The 17,251-nt window shown below is 38.4% G+C and overlaps 1 long non-coding RNA gene across 1 annotated transcript; it reads left to right on the top strand.

Moving 5' to 3' along the window:
- Positions 1–2,061: 2,061 nt before the first annotated feature.
- Positions 2,062–8,189, top strand: LOC146392648 (uncharacterized). The gene is made up of 3 exons (XR_014801245.1): positions 2,062–2,149; positions 2,231–2,282; positions 6,599–8,189. It is a non-coding gene; the product is annotated as an uncharacterized LOC146392648 (long non-coding RNA).
- The last annotated feature ends 9,062 nt before the right edge of the window (positions 8,190–17,251 follow it).

Below are 17,251 nucleotides of genomic sequence, written 5' to 3'. Positions count from 1 at the left end.
CCTTTTTTTTGTTTAAGTGACTAAACGTGAATAAAATGCACACTGATTAGGTTAATGTTCTTATCTTTAAGTTAGATGATAATGGTTGTTGGGTGCATTACCAGAAGCAATCAAAAGCTGCTGTACTTGCTGCATTTATATCTTATCTGAAAATATGATAATGGAGCATTATCATCATCATTACTGGTTAACTATATTTTGCCATTATTCTTCTTTGTACAAGGTGGCATGTTTTATTCTGATAGCATGAAGCTAGGATTCATGTTTGTAAAGTGATCAAACACCATAAGGCTACTTCCTTTGCACAAATCTACATAATTTTCATGTAATTACGGCCTTCAATCAAAACTGCTTATGTGTGTCAGACAGAAGCTGAAAGAAAGAAGGTATTTCCTACATTCCTCATCAACTGTCTTGTTTATTTATTTATTTAGGTTCTCTGCAGATGTCTAAATACATACAATATAATTTATCACAATTATGTAACTTAACATGTGTGGTACCCTTACAGATGGTATACTATATAATCGAGTCAAGTTTAAGTCTATTATGCATGTAGGAATCTCATTTGGTCAGTGTAGTAATGTACACAAAGACAGTAAACAGAACGGATAATGGCAAAGACAGTACACAAAACAATGCATCATCCGAAGATGATACCTCCTCATCATCTGCTTCTACCCTTCAGTAAACACATAAACAGACTCACATACACAGGAAAGAAAAACAGCTGTGCAAGTCTACTCCCCATGAACAACACACACATACAAATAATCACATAAATAAAGGAACATGTGACAATAAGGCATATGCAAGAATATTCTATTCCAACAATACACATGGTGCAGTCAGCAGCAGCTGATTAACATGCTAATAGAGGAATGAAAGATTGCCTAAAGAGGACATGAAAAACTACACATATACTAATTTACATATGACAATAGACTTACATTAGTTTATGTTAGCTAACTAGTGACAGAATCGATAACTCAGAGGAAAATAACAACACTAAAACTAAAAATCAGTTTAAGGAGATCACTTTTGGGCTGCACCTGGCTGCAACAATGAGTTTTATGTTAATAAACCAAGGTTATACTGTCCATTTTCACTGTCTGTCTATTTAGCAGTAAGTGGCTCTATGTTGTTTGGCTAGCTGCACTTAAGTGAGAAAATCCACCTTTTAACCATAATGCTTGGGTTTGTAAAGCACTTTGTGAATTAGAACACAAGAAGAGTATGTTTGAATCACCAGACTCCTCACCTGGCCGGTTGTACCGAGATGGCAGAGCAGATGTTTGCATGATCAGCAGTCATGCAGTCAGTGCTATTTTATGCAATAAAATATTATCCCTTTTCCCAACACAACCAAGCAGTTTACTACATAAAAGGGCTCCTACAAAAACATAAACTGATTTTTAGTTTTAGTGTTTTTATTTTCCTCTGGTTTCTGGGTCAGTAAAGTTAGCTAACTTAAACTAATTAAGCCTATTAGCCACAACAAACCAACATGATGTCACGTACCATACTGACAGAAGATGGTGCTTAACATGTTTTTAAAATGTTAACTTTTAGCATTTATTTCTTAAATCCAACTTCACAGACTGTGTTACATCTATGTCAGTTTTTGAGAGCAGGGCTCCATGATGTAGCCTTTATATGTTTAGTGTTTCATGACCTCTTTGATTTGTTTTCATTTCCATTATTCTAGACCTCTGAAACAGCTCCACAATAGTGGTTCACAGAACACCTTTTATCTGTACTACTGGTCAAGTTTTAGAACATCTGCAGTTGTAACTGAAATTGACACACATTTATATCTACATACATTTATATACTGGCATATATTTATGTATTTTTATATGCCCCTTTGGCTGTGATGCCCTATTTACATATGCGCCACTGACACATCACTTTTAACATGTCAATGGGGCATTTCTGCGTGGAGTTTGCATGTTATTCCTTTGTCTGTGTGATACAGGTTTCTCGTTGGTGTTCGAAATTTACAATTGTTTTTCGGTCATTGAACATGCCATGACGATGTTGTGGTGCAGCAGCTGCCCAGTGCAGTTCTGGAGTTTTCTTCTTGTTTCCCTCCTGTCGCAGATGAGGAACACGCTGTTTTTGTGTTGTCAGTATGCTGGAAGCTTTGGTATGTTTGAGATGAGTTACAGTAGATAAGTTTATAAAAATAAACATGTTTGAAACTAATTAGTCTAATATGTTTTTACAGTGAGTCACTTAACTTTGAAGCTGAGCCGAGTCCCATTACATAAACTTCTCTGGTGAGTTTTTTTTTTTTTTTCATATTCATATTTAGTGTTGTATGCTCTGTTATACATCAATCAAAATAACTGCTGTGGTTTTTAATGTCAAGGTAAGAAACTAAATGTGTATTGTGTATGAATGAGATTATGAGCATGCTGCTTAGCTGACTGCAAGTAAGTTAGCGGCTAAGCAGGCCTGAGTGCCACCCTAAGGTGGTGGCTGTTGTAAAGCTTGTAAAGTTCAGAGGTACTGTAATTGTTTTTAAAAGTTTATGTTTTTCTTACATTTTAATATCTATGAGTTCATGCACACGTGTGTGCAGTGTGGTATTTTTTGGTTATCCCATCCTATTGGATGATTCCCTTTGAGACATCCTAATTTGGTGACTTCACTGAGCTATTCTGCTTGGTGCATGATAATTGCTGCAGGTGGAGGCTCATACTTACTAAATGCTGTACGGTTCCTGGGCAGCAGTAGGAACCAATTTAAGACGCCCAACGTGACATGTTAATTTTTCCTGAGCTCAGGTATTGTTTTCAGTGATATTTTCTGTTTTTAAGAGAAGCGTTTGTGTGAAAGGACACAAAAAAGGGTTATGCCTATAAATTCTGTGGACAGGACAATTTACAAACAAACAACACAACAAACTGAACTGATTAAAGTGATAACTCAAATTGTGCTTATGTAATATCTGATGTATTGTGTAATGATTTGTTGTTTTGTGCTGTAAGTCTTTTTTTTAATATGTTTTCTGTTCTTAAGTTAGTGTGGTGTTAACTGTGAGCTGGAGGTCTAATACTGTTATGGTGGAGCAGCTACTGCCAACGTCCTTTGAGAATCGAATTTCTGATGAGATATAGATATTTAGAATTCTTTGTAACCTCTTGCCAATAAGACTGTATGATTTTAGTTGTAGTGAATATGAGAGTATAGATTAGTGAACTGCCCAAGGTCAGCAGTCCTGACTACCAAGCATTAAAGTTTGGTGTAAGTACAGATGCATTACATCTATATGTGTTGTCTCTATTTTCTGGATTCCTCCCATAGTCTAAGAACAGACATGGGGTTAACTGGCAATTCTAAAATTACGGTGGCACCTCACATTAGTTGATGATGCCTGATAGCAACTGGTCTCTATAAGTATATAAGCATTCCCTGATCAGATGCAAGTGGTTACCAGTCGCTCTGAAAGTGATTAAGACCCAGTCACAGAGGCCTGTGACCACCAGTGACAAGAGACAAATGTGGGAAGTTGTTTGCTGTCATAAAATTTGATTTGATCACAAAGAGGTATATGGCGCTGCACCGAAAACTTCCTTCCAATTGTCTCGGTCGCTAGCAGATTGAATTTAATTCATTTTTATACAAATAGTGCCAAGTCACAATAATAGTTGCCTCAAGGCGCTTTATATTTTAAAGACCTTACAATAATAGAAAGAAAACCCCAACAATCAAACAACCCCCTCTGAGGAAGCACTTAGTAGCTTTGTGCAAGCACTTCATTAAAAAACAAACTTGGTTTGTATTTTGTTGTTTTTTTTACATGAAAATTTTTCAGTGAGTAGCTGCCATCCAGAAACCACTCACCAACTGGTTAGGGAATAGCAACTGGATGTTCCTAGGGCCTTCTGACAAGTCTCTAAGTCATTGGTGATAACCTTAATCTTAGCCTCTGAGGTCATCAGGCTCATACTGCAATTTGCAGAAGAGTTTGGAGAGTTTTGGAGAGGCAAGAAGGAGAATTGGCACCTTCAAGTTTGCGGCCATAATTCTCAGCTGAAAAAAGGTGAAATATCTACCACTTGGGGAGCAGTTGTTTCCCTAAGTGGAGGAGTTAAAGTACTTAAGAGCCTTGTTCACAAGTGAGGGAGAGTGGAGCAGGAGATTGACAGATGATGAACTGCTGCAGCATCAGCAGTGATCTGGATGGTGTACTGGTCTGGTGTAGTGAAGAGAGAGCTGAGGATAAAAGTGAAGCTGTGAATCTATTTTCCTTTCCCCACCTATGGCCACAAGCTTAAGGTAGTGACCCAAAGAATGATATGTGGATATAAGTGGCGGAAGTGAGCTTCCTCAGTAGGGTCTGGGCTTGGTGTTATAGACTGAGGAGCTCAGTCATTTGGGAGGGGCTCAGAGTAGAGCAGCAACGCCTTTACATCAAAGGGAACCAATTGAGGTGGTTCAGGCATTTGACTAGCATGCCTCTTGGGGTGCCTCCTGGATGAGGTATTTTGAGCATGTCCTAACAGAAGGAAACCCCAGGGCAGATCTTGGACACACTGGAGAGATTATATCTCTCAGCTGGGTTGTGAAATGCCTTGGCATCTCCCCTGGGAGCTGGAGAAGGTGGCCAGGAAGATGTCTAGGCGTCTATGTTTAGACTGTTGTAATGGAAGATGGATGGATGGATAGTTCCATTATGGTTAGGGCTACTGCCATCACCAATGACGACTTAGTCCTCACAATTGAGTCTTTTCTTCTAATTATCTTGCTGTTGGATGAACCCCAACCAACCAGTCTCTCTCCCTTATTTTATTATCTACTTTGTCCTTTTACCTGAGTTTGATTACAATATTAAATAGATTTTTTTTCTTATGTAGTTTTCAGAATGAATGATTGGGCGTAGTATCACAGTTTGCTCTGTAACAGCTTTGTGCAGCTGTTTTCACATATGCAATGAAGCCCTCAACCTTTCTAGGCATTACCCAGCGGAGATGTATGTGAGAACACACATGTCCTTATTAGTCAAATCAGGCTTTTAATAAGCCTATACTACCAGGTTTTTTTATTGAGCCCATTTGAGAATAGATCCGTTAATTGTCTTGAGTATTCATAACGAGTGAGTAGGCGTCATGTATACTGCCTCCTGAATGTCTACCCAGGCACCACCCCTTGCCTGACCAACCAGAGCATTTCCCACAATGAGAATGCATCTGACACAGCCTCGTTTTGTGTGTCATATGTAATTTTGAATAGGCCCAGACCTTATTTTCTGATTCTAATTGAATTAATGTGTCAAAATGCTTATGGGATCTACAAACCAGTAACATTTTTCTTTAACCTAAGCAAAAATTAGCAGGAAAGCTATAAACGACCCGATTATTATTATTATTTTTTTAATGCAGAAAAAGGCTTGTTTTTTTATGGATTTTGATGTGTTTTAGATTTTGGTGACCTCTACCTTGGATAACTTATGGTCTTCCTCTATACTGGAGTTATTCAATAGACTTCAACTGCTTGAATTACAGCACTTGAAAAATTGAACTTTTTCAAATATTTTTTGAGCAATTTCAGTCTCCCGGTGCCAAAAACTCTAAAACAAAAAAAACAAAATTGAGACAAAATAATATTTTTTTGCACTTTATATTAAAACAACTGTTTTGTTGTTAGCTATAAAATTATAATTTTCTATTTAAAAAGCTTTTGTTGATGTTAGTGTTTTTTTGTTTTGTGTCTTCTGTAATTACCAGTTTGCTTTGGTTTATTGACTTTCCAAATAAAATATGTTACTATGTCAAGTTCAAGGAGTGCAGAAGTGAACAGGGTTCAGTCTTCGCTGGGAAAATGGACCTAAGGAAAAAACCCTTCTGTTTTAAGTGCTGCTCACTCTGAGGGCTAGTGTTGCACATGGAGATATGCTAATGAGGACATGCTTTGATTGGGCCACCCACGTCAGTGACTCCGGCTGACAAAGGTGCACAAGGCTGCATCCGCCAGCCTCATTAAAGCCCTGTCCAATTATAGAATAGTAATTGATCGTCTGCTTTGTGTGTTTCTGCCCTCTCTCCTTGTCTCCAAAGTATGCTCGAGGTCAATTTAAAATGCATCAAAGCTGTAACATGGTTAAATCCCCACAGACAGTTGCTGGCCTTCCTTGGCTTTTTGTTAAGCTCATACAAGCACCTGCGTACTAAGTGTTGTCCTGTTTTCCAGTTTATCACTGCCTCCCTTCGCATCGACATCACGAACTGTCATACTCTGGGGACTGTGAGGGTGAAATATGAAGGGCTGCTATTTCAGTGCATGCAGTATAATGCATCTGGATCATTATTTTTTTCTGTAAATAAGGCTAAAGTTTAAATAGGTTTTACCTGTGCTAGAAAGAAAAGTGTGAATGAATAACAAATGGTACAGCAAATCAAAGTAATGGCTTTTATTTCGTTCATGTTTTTGTCTTGTGGTTGGAGTATGATGAAGTACAGGGACCTGTAAGAGTGACTGTGTCAGTCAACCATGCTGAAATCATACTTTGAGCAAATATTCCCCACCCTACCCATCCCTCTGCCGATCTGTTGTTTCAAACTGGGAGAAATGATTTGTTGTTTTCTTTTAGATGAGATGAGACAAGGTGGCGTGGGATCCTGAACTCTCCAGCACAAATAGAGAGAAATAAACATCGAAGCGTACTTGTCACAGCCACCGACAACCATCAGGATGTCGAAACAACACAGGCACAAACACAGCGATGCCTTCAGATCTCCATATTTAGACGCAGGAGTTGTGTGTAAGCAGAGAAGCAGCAACTTTCAGCAGATTCACAGAGCCTAGGCTCTCATACTGACAGGGACTGAGTTCAGCTGATTCTCGAGTCAACCAGTATCAGAGGTCTGATTTATCTCTCAATTAGATCTCTCCTGCTATATTGCCTTGGTTCTTCATGATTTGTATGCCAACCAAGATGGCTCCACTGCTGCCCCATTATGAATAGAGACACTGTCTTGTGTGGTCTCATTATTAAATAAGTAAGGGGATGGAGGAGGCAGACAAATGTTTTTAAGCCTTGTCGGAGAAGACGCCATGGCCATTAGAGCCTGAGCATTAACAACAGCGAGAAAGAACATAAACCAGAAGAGGGATGAGGGGTGGAGTTTGGGGGGTTGGAAGGAGGTGGAGAGGCAATGAACTGGCTGGACAAGAAGGAAGAAGCTGTAATTATGGTAATATTGCCACCTTGTTATTATTGTCTGTATTGCATGAGGTCTCGTTGTGAAAATAGCTCAATAAAGACAGAGTCAGTGATAGTCATTTTATTTTGTTGAGGCCTTACCTAGTTCTCTGTTGTTTATACAGCTCTTTCTGCAACATTTCTCAATGAAGATTAATCAAATTCTTCACTGCATCAAAACAAAGGAATGATAAATGAGAGATAAAAATCATCTCTTGGCTTCATAACAGCCTGGGCATCCTCAATGGCAGGACCGAATGCATTAAATGCAACATGAATTGTCCCTTTATTGATGCCATTCATTACAATGATGAAACCTCTTGGTAATTATCAATTTTGTTTAAGCACATCTGAGAGCTTTGTGTGGCACTCTAATGGATGCCACCGGTGAAGCCAGTCATTCAGATTTGTGTCACCGAGTCATTAAGCCGCCTTTGAGGGAAGTCAGCAATCTGATCCATCATGACAATAATGAGACAAAGATGAACTCATCAATTTCACTCTCCCAAGTACTACGCATTGCTTATGGATAACAGTCGCTCTCCCCTCTTCCATGACTCAGTCTTCTTGCCACCATCTTTTCACCCTCTTTTAACTTCTCCACCTCTCCACAAGTGCTTCCGTCACCCTTTAAGTCTAACTTCATCATCCAAAACACTTTGTGAAAGAGAGATAAAAAAAGATCCAAGAAACACAGAGGACCATAGTAACAGAGGAAACAGATGGATACATCTCCAGCCAATATGGCTCCAAAGCTGGCAGAATGATTGTGTGCTTTATTTGTGTGGCTTATTTGCTAGCACCTTATTCCTTATGCATCACAATAAAAGTTTTTAGGAAAGGAAAAAATAAATAAAAACTTTTGTCTTTGATGTTCTCCTGAAAAATTTTTTGATTTTTAATAAACAAAGGTTTGAAACTCGAAACTGTGCTGTGCTTTCTCTGCGCAGGAACAGGGTGAAGACAAGACACAAGGATAAGAGTGGTTTGACAAAGTTAATTTGTTTTTCTGTGTTCATCTTCATATCAGGGGATTTCGTGGATCTAAAAATGCAATAAACTGCCTTAAATTGCTTTGTTTTGATATGAATTTTCTTTGTACGGTCACACGGTTCTTGATTCTTCATACTCCATATAATACCTCATCTCAGAAGACTACCTTAATATGCAATTGTTCATTTAGCCTTAGCATATTGTATCCACCTATGACCTCAGGCTGCTCCACCAGTTTCCATTTCCTCAATCCGCAGTTCCTTATGAAGCTGGCTGATCATAACCAGCACTTAATGATTCATGAACAGAGAAACTAATGGAGTACTTTACACGTTGTAATCGAATGAGGCCATTATAGTGAAGCTAGCTGCTTACTGGGGACTTTGATCAAAGAGAGAGTCAGGATATGATCATGAGATGCATCAGATGTGGATAGATGGCACAGACTGACATCAAGCTTTTGGAATGAGGTCTACATTAGCATGTCTTTGAAAAAGAGGGAGCGTGCCGGTCCATATTTACTCCCAGGGCTATGTCTCATGAAAATGATGTCTTCCCAAAAACAGACTCTTGAAGTGGCTAAAAGCATCTTAAAATCTAGAGAAAGATACATGACTATAAAAACAAACCAAAGAACAGATAGGACTATTTCTCATAATGCTTTGGTAGGCTTCTTTTACAAAACGCGAAGCAGAAACCATATGAGAGCTATAAAAATGACATAGGAATAAAAACTGCTTAGTAAGGAAAGAAGAGACTTAAAGAAGTGTGTGAGTGTCAGACCTCCTGCCCCAAATCCACGCAGAACTGCATCCTATTTTTACCTTTATGTGGTATTATAGGAACAAAGCACGTCTTTGCATCAGAATGTAAACAACCAGTTAAAGAAAGAAAAAAGTAGTGTCAGTTTTCTTGGTAAAGATGTACATTATTCAGAAACAATAGGTTGCTTGTCATGAAAATGTGAACATAGCTTATTTTTATAGAAGCTGTTCAAAATTCTGGAAATTAATTTTCATTATTTATTTTTCATGCCAAGCTTTAAAGATCACATCCAATCTCGCTGTCTTTCTATGTCTACCTAAATAAAGTGTTGGTAAATTGAACAGTCTCTTTAAGAGTTTAAGCACATCACAGCTGTTGTTATTTTATTTTCTGGTTCGAAAAATAAGATAAAAATGTGGGATTTTTTTTCCTCTTGTGTTTGCAAATTTTACACCTACAAACCAGCTTAAGTCTGTATTCATTCCAGCCACCAGCCTTTCGTAAGAGCTGTGAAAGAAATTTAAATTTCTGTATTTCTGATTATTTTCTGTAACGGTCAGGATATGTTTATGTGCGATTCTGTACAGCCTGACACGTCTGCACTTGCATGTTATGGACTTTCTCCACTTATACTGTGGGAGTAATTACATGCACACATGTGAGCTATGCACAGAACACCCAATAAATGTCAGACACCTTTCATACATTTACCTTATAAAGCTTAAACCAGTTCTCACATCTGTATTCATGCGCGAATATACACACTAACACACATTCACCTCTCCTTCTCTCTCCCTGTCTCTTGCTCTGTGAGCGACATCTCTTAGCTTTGCACCCACTTCTTGGGTGCCAGCACTTGTTGGAAGGAAAGAAGTGTTGACAATTGTCTTCTCCTGCCTTGTCACCAAACAACTTTGTCACACTTCACTGCCAGATTAATTCTAAGACATCCCTGTCAAGAAATGACATTTAATTTTCACACCTCTTCTCTCTGCTATTCTTTCTTTTATGAATTTTATTTTCAAGCACACCCCCAGTGCATTAACTGTCTGGGAGTATCGATATTCTGACAGTATGGAAGTCTTTAACTCAAATGAACACTCCCACTTTCTTTGTCTTTCTTCCACTAACAATGTATTATGACAAAGGTAGGTTAGCTTTAAAATCTAATGTCACCGCGACACTGCGTAGCTACGGTAAAACCTAGAGATGCTGCATTATTTGGTCTTTAGAGTTAGCTGACTATACGTTAATCCTTTTTGTTCTATTTAGCTTTGAAACTTTAGCCCCTTTTTAATTTTTTTTCTTTTTAATTAAAAACAATAAGGACGGAGTGAATTACCAGTACTTGTTTTTTTTAGGTGAAAAGATTCATGTTCCAGTCTTCTGTGCTAAAGCGGTTCATTTGTTGCTGTATTCTGTCGTTGAAAGAGCAAGGAATAAACATTTTCCCATTTCTTTCTCAGCCCTTTAAATTAAAATGCTGCTCCACTTCTTAGTTTTCATAAGATTAGGACAGAGTGCATGCCCTAGTCTATCTAGTTTTATCCTTCCCATTACATGTAGGATGAGAGCTTAACTTCCTAAGGGGTTCCATTTTAGACAGGATCAATAGCCAAGTGCTCGCTGGCCAAAGTGACTTCGGTCCTTAAGCATTCAGTCTTCTGAGTGTCCACATGAGCAGAAAATACAGCTGTGCTATCTCGACTCCATCTCCTCTCCACAACTTTCATGCTGTTATGACAGGTCTTTTTCATGGTATAAGTAGGTGACTGGAGGGAACAGATCCAAATGGCCAAAACATCCCCTGGTTCATTATCAAGAGGCCTAGAATTTGAGATTATAGGTGATTACACTCATCCATCCCCTTTTCTGAAAAAAAAAGGAGAAATCTGTTTAATCCCCCTCTCTGGTGCAGCTTCGAAGGGCGCCCAGGGACGGCTGGCATCCATCACAGCCCTAAAAAAAGCGCAGAACATACGGAACCAGGAGGAGCCCTGGCCCCGGCTTGCAGGGAAGAAGGCCAGTTGGCGAGCGAACAAGAGGTGCTGGGTCTGATTGGGCAGAGGGAGACGCCACTTGGCCACAGATCACAGCGGTCAGTGGGGACATCATTGGCCTGCCGGCTTGTGTGGGGAGCTCTCATGGAAAATGGAAGGGCTGAGCAGGGAGTTCAGTGTTGACCTTAGAGTCTGAACTGCAGTCACAACACATTGGCTCTCTCCTTCCAACCACGGCTCTACCAGCTCTGACAACATTGACAGACAGCTCTCAAAGATGCATGTTTGCTGCTCTCCTACACTTTTATGGATTTTCAGTGCACACTGGGTTGGACTGAGTGTCTTTTACAATGTTTTTTTCTTCACAGATTTAAAAATAAACCTGCTACACCTGATTTCTTTTAAGTGAAGCACTTTTAACAGAGGGACTAAACCCACATCATAGGTCTGTGACCTCATTGTTTCTTCTTTGAAAGTCCTTTGATTCCAAGTATGGATTTATGGAATGGGAGCCTGGTGAGCACACTCCATTTAAAGTTTAAATTGATATACAATATTGATTACCTAGAGTTTTGTTCTCATTAAATTCTGCCTCTTAGGTCAAGTTCACATAGAGCCCCTCTCTCCAGAAATTCAATTTAAACAGAGCATTGAGCTTTTCACATTTTTTTCAGCTGTGAAACACCAATAACAAAATTTTCCCTTTTTTTGGTCAATTTAGCATTTATTTTTTCCTTCCGTTTGTGATTTCATAGAAGTGTGCAAAGAGGAGAAAGAAGGATATGAGCTAACACTGGGGAGAGGTTAGCAAAACAGTTTCAAACTGTGCAAATCTTCCTGAATTAAGTTTAATTTGTTTCATGTCATTTAAACAGAATAGAGGTGTAGATTTACATGTGCAAGATACTTCTGTACTTGGGACATAATGCAACCAAACTCGCTTTTAATGTAACAAATTAAAATTGCTGTTAAAAAAAAACAACTTTTGTGTAATGTGCCTACCAGTGTAAAGAATCTGTCCAAATATGCATTTAAAAAAAATATGATGTTGTCGTGTGGTAGACAGAAAGCGTGGCATTCCTTGTTTTCAATAGGAGAGCAACAGCAAATCCATAAACTATCACCTACTGCTCTGCAGACAGAACTTGACAAGAAAAGCTGAATCCTCCCAGCTTTCACCTTTTACAGAATAAAGGATAAACAAGATGGGGGGGGAGGATGTAGCCAGATATGACTGTGCAACAGCTCTTCTTCTTCTGTCTTCTGATAAAGATAAATCTGTGAGTAGACCTAAGTTCTTTTCATTTTCTTCACAGTTCATAATTTAAGCTTACCCTTGAATTTTGGCTTAGTTAATTCAACATGATTGAATCTTTGCAGTATTTATCTAAACCAGTTGTGCAAGTTTACATCTTCACATGACTCAAAGCCAGGATTCTCCACACTGCTCTTTGCCATACTAAAGATGATAGCAGGCATTTATAATTTCAGATATGGTATTGATTAAATAATTAGATCTCTGGCACTATTTTTATGTTTTGTGACAAAAGGTAAGTTGCATCTGACATGGTATTCATGTAAAAATCCAAGCTTTTTGGGGGATCTCTAAATAACAATATTGGAAGAGATAAATGATAACTTTTCACACTCTGTGAGAAACAGAGAGACCTCACTGATTAGTCAGTGGTCTAACACTTTCATGTTTTTCATCATCATCATCATCATCCATACAACAATGGTTCTACATTAAAGTCACCCTCTATCTTGGATTGATTGATTTTCTTTGTTCTGTTCTTGTGTAGGAATGGGGTTGAAATGCATAAATTATTGTGGGCTGATACATGTGGTGGCTTACACTAGAACTAACAGTAGATATAGCATGATATACTATTGTATCATTTTTGCTGTTTGCAGCCAAATTCACCAAAACTTGCACATGCATCTTTTTTCAAAAACTGTTCTTCTAAAGTCTGTATCTCATCAGCATAAATGTAAACACATGATTTTACTGCATTTATAAGAGCTCAGATCCATCTTCATGGGATCACCTTCACCTGGCCCGCTGTTTAAAAAAAAATATATATATATATATATATATATATATATATATATATATATATATATATATATATATATGTATATGTATATATGTATATGTGTTATTTATTGAAAAAGATTTGTGTGAAGCCTGGGGACTTAATGATCTTTGCAGATCTGCAGTACAGATTAACATGCCATTTGTTCCTGCTTAATTGTCTTGTTATTCTGACACAACAGCAGATGATCAAGAAGTTGAGGTGACCGACAAAAGTCCCTTTGAACCTCACTTCTCAAAAACAACTTGTCTTCCCTCACTGCTTTCCCCACCTGTCAGTGAAAGTCACGTAAGGACTCTTTTTGCAAGGTGTCACGAACAACCGAGATGAGGGCCAGACCACACTGCTGGGAGGAGGAACAGCCCTCTGACCAAAAACGATGCTCATGATTCATTCATTACATCGTTAACAGTTTCCAGAGTGTCAACAGCTCGTCTTTGAAGTGATAATCTTAACATTGAGGGTGTCCTTGAATTTCCTCTCTCCATTAAAATAGTTAATGGGAAATGATTTCTATAATTCAGCAAGGAGGAGTTCCCTGAGCCTCCTGTTAGTTAAACCATGTCTAATAAATCTTTAGGGGAAAGACAAAATATGGTAAGCTCCTAGAGAGCCCAGGGCAAATTTCTCTTAATTAGCATTTGATAACATATTTTCTCACACTATATGGATGTTTTGGTGGGTTACTAGCTAGAAAAATATAGTAAGAATACAGTACAGTACTGTATATTTTTCTTAATTATGAAACAGCGCAGTGCTACTTTAGATTTAAATTCTTATTAAAAAACAATACTTTCTGTGTGGCGTCCCAATTTATTCTGGAGTATGAAAACACAAAATTTACAACGTTAGTAATAAAGACATCATTAGCAAGAAAAACAAGCAGTTTTGCGACATATAGTAAGGTCACTGATTAGATTATTTTGGGACTCACTCTAATATTAGATGAAGAAACAGAAGCATCTGACAGAGTTAAAATCTTCAAAAGGTGGTAAGGTCACTAAGATGCTTTAATCAACTTGGACTGCTGAAATATCACGCATGGTAACAATAATCAGCACCTAAAAAATAGCACTATGGAACAGAGCAAAACCAACTGAAGCACTGGTGCAGAACTCTCCGGGTGCATGACACTGTACACGCAAAACAAGCAGCATCTTTAATCCCCACAAAGCCCAGTGATGACACATGTTTACACTGTAACAACAGAGTGTTCTAACACACTGTATGTAGAAATTATTTTTGAGTTGAGAGCGCAAGAGAAAATATGATGTTGTTCAGACTAATAAAGTCCACAGACAGAGGAAGTTGACATGGCTGGATGAGTAAACAGCACAGACTTGAACGTAAAGACTGTTTTTCCCTTTTCCAATTACTGAATAGGCTTCTTCTCCGTTTGAATGGAATAGCAATATTTCAAATAGACTGTAATTTGAATTATTAAGATATTTAAACCAATCTAAATCATGAACTGTGAAATGATTTCAAGTTTGTATTTTCTCTGAAACGATTTGTTAAGACAAGGACTATGTCGCAACTGCCATGATGGTCTCAGAACCATTCCACAGTGAGCACTGACATAAAATTCACTTTATGTTTTAGTTTTGGAACTTTTTAAAATGAAAAATACTTAATGATCATGACCTAGTAATTAACCTACAACAGATACACCAAACCTTTGATGAGGAGTTCAGTTATTTATTAAATGAGCCAGTACTGTGGATTTTGTGGTTGCAGCATGAGCACCAAAAGTGGAAGCGATGATAGACTTGAAATTAGTTACAATTATAAATTGTTGGTGTTACTATTATACTGTATCATGCTTTAAAAAATGAAACTTTTTATGGGGATTGATGATAGCCCATACTCTGCTGGGGAGGGGTCATAGCATTTCAATGGAGTAAATAACAGAATTTAGCAGTCAGTGTATATTCAATGTTTGTTAGAAGATCTGGCATAAGGGCAAAAAGAATAAAAGGATAAGACCATCAAAGTCTTGGACGTGTAGTTCCCTTCAGATTTAGTGAACAGACAGTTGTGTTTAAACAATGGAAAAATTATAAATTATCAAACAGTGTAAATATCAAAACAAAGCATGTTTGTGGAGTTAAAATAAGATGAATATTATAGGACCACCCAGATTAAAATCCAGCACATCACCCAAAAACACTGACTTAATTTCAGAGTATTATTCACCGTGTGGTTTAAAGCAGCCAAGAGCAGAAGTTACAATTCCCACCGTAAGCATAATCCATGCTCATTTCAAGCTTATGTTCTAAAGGGGGGGAATTTAAACACAGGCATATGGTGATGATCTTGTATCATACTCACTGATCCCAGCAGGGGCTCTAATCAATGAAGGACATGCTCTTTAGATGTACAAGTCTGTTTTTTTGCATGAAATCCAAAAATGGAGCTGAAAAGGAGAAAAGAATCTGTCATTGTGCTCTGAAATCCCAGGTACTGAGCAATTTGAGCAACAGCCATACTGTATGCTTTTAGTCATTTCATATACAGTAATTAAATTATCTGTGTGCTTCTTTCTGTTCACATCAGTGTGAGTAAACACTGACTCACATTAAATGTATAGTCAAAATGTATTTTGAAGTAATATGATAAAGGGGTGTATAGATGGTGATCTTTTATTGTCCCCAGTTTTCTTACAGATATGCTTCCCATAGGACATGGAGTATGTTTAGTTTAGCTGGAGGCAGAGGCTGATTCAGAGAGGGAGATAAGCTCTGCTCTTCATAACTGGGCCATTTAATCCCTTGTGACCCAGTCTCTCTGCCTTTGGCAAACACATCATTTTATTGTGACCCTAGATGGCAGCCAAACAGCCAGCCTATAAGGCATCAGTAATGAAAAGCACTAATTCCAGCCTAGTGAACACAAACGGAGAGGCCCGATTCATATTCATGTGCTGAGCTTCTTCCTTGAACTTTGTGTCAACCCATTCATCCATTCACTGCAGTCAGACCACCCCTACCATATAGCATTCTCAATATACTTGACACGCAGAAGAGTCCCTCAAGGTTTGTCTCAGCTATTACAATTAAGCAGCCGACAGCAAAAGGGGTCGGGAATGATTAAAGCTTTTCTCTTTTTGTGTAATAAAATCCTTTTTATTCTTTGAAAAGTATTGCTTTTTTCCCAGTCTGTCACAATCCCAAAGTTAGGGGCTCAACACAGGATGTGGGTTTCAGGCAGGTAAGCTAACAAAAGATATTTTTACTAACGCTGAAAAGACAAAAAGCACTGCATGATACTGGCAGGACAGAAGTCCAAAAAAGTAAACAAGTAAAAAACTATGACGGCAGGAGATAACATGGCTGCTGAACAGAGGTGGGTAACCCAACAGTTAGATATCAATCAAAAAGAAGTCATTTTAATACAGGATAAAATAATAAGGGCAGGAAAGGAAAAATATCACTATGGAAAAACAGACAAAAATAGGAAGTAAAATCAAAAGTAAAACCAAAAGAAAACATCAAGACAGAATAGACACACCAAGAAGCATCAAAGACATGGAAAAGACACTAAAATACATAAGGGAGGAACAAAGGAAAAGCTTCTGATGACACCACCTTATGCTTCTCTAGATGCCCTATAACTGCCATATACATTCACAGAAAGCTTTTGACCTTTTTGTGGTAAATTGCACATCTGATCCATCCCAAATGCTCTTTCTTAGCCGAAAGCTGGAGATTAAGAAATGAATCCACAATTCCCCTGTTCAGCAGTCACACATTTAAAGGTATTATGCACCGGGAGACTTTGTATGTAACAAAGTGTGTATTCTCAGCCGGGTGCATTTGCGGAGGCAAGACGTGCCAGCATGGCTTCATAGCCCATGTCTGGGAGATTCCAACAGCTGTTTCCATGAGCCCGGGGAGAGAGAGAGCGTCGAGTAGGATGCCTTCTGCCATCACAAGCTCCTCAAGGTGTTTATTAAAAAAATGTTAATGCCATCAGCATAACACACACATCAAGACTTGGTCCTTGTGACAAGGATCTGGCAGTGCCCAACTGTTTCCACTTGTGGGATGGTCTGGAAGTGCATGCTGGTTTATCACACCCACACAGCAGAAGGTAGGCAACATACTTCTCTGAAGTCCCCGATGCCACGAGAGATTTAGTTTAGATGTCTTAGATGTTTAGATGACATCTCCAGCACTGAGAAATAT

The sequence above is a fragment of the Perissodus microlepis genome, chromosome 2 (genome assembly GCF_051167445.1).
Source record: "Perissodus microlepis isolate ML-2025 ecotype Zambia chromosome 2, ASM5116744v1, whole genome shotgun sequence".
In the NCBI taxonomy this organism is placed as follows: domain Eukaryota; kingdom Metazoa; phylum Chordata; class Actinopteri; order Cichliformes; family Cichlidae; genus Perissodus; species Perissodus microlepis.
The sequence above is the reverse complement of the archived record's forward strand: the minus strand, read 5'-3'. Positions and strand labels throughout refer to the sequence as shown.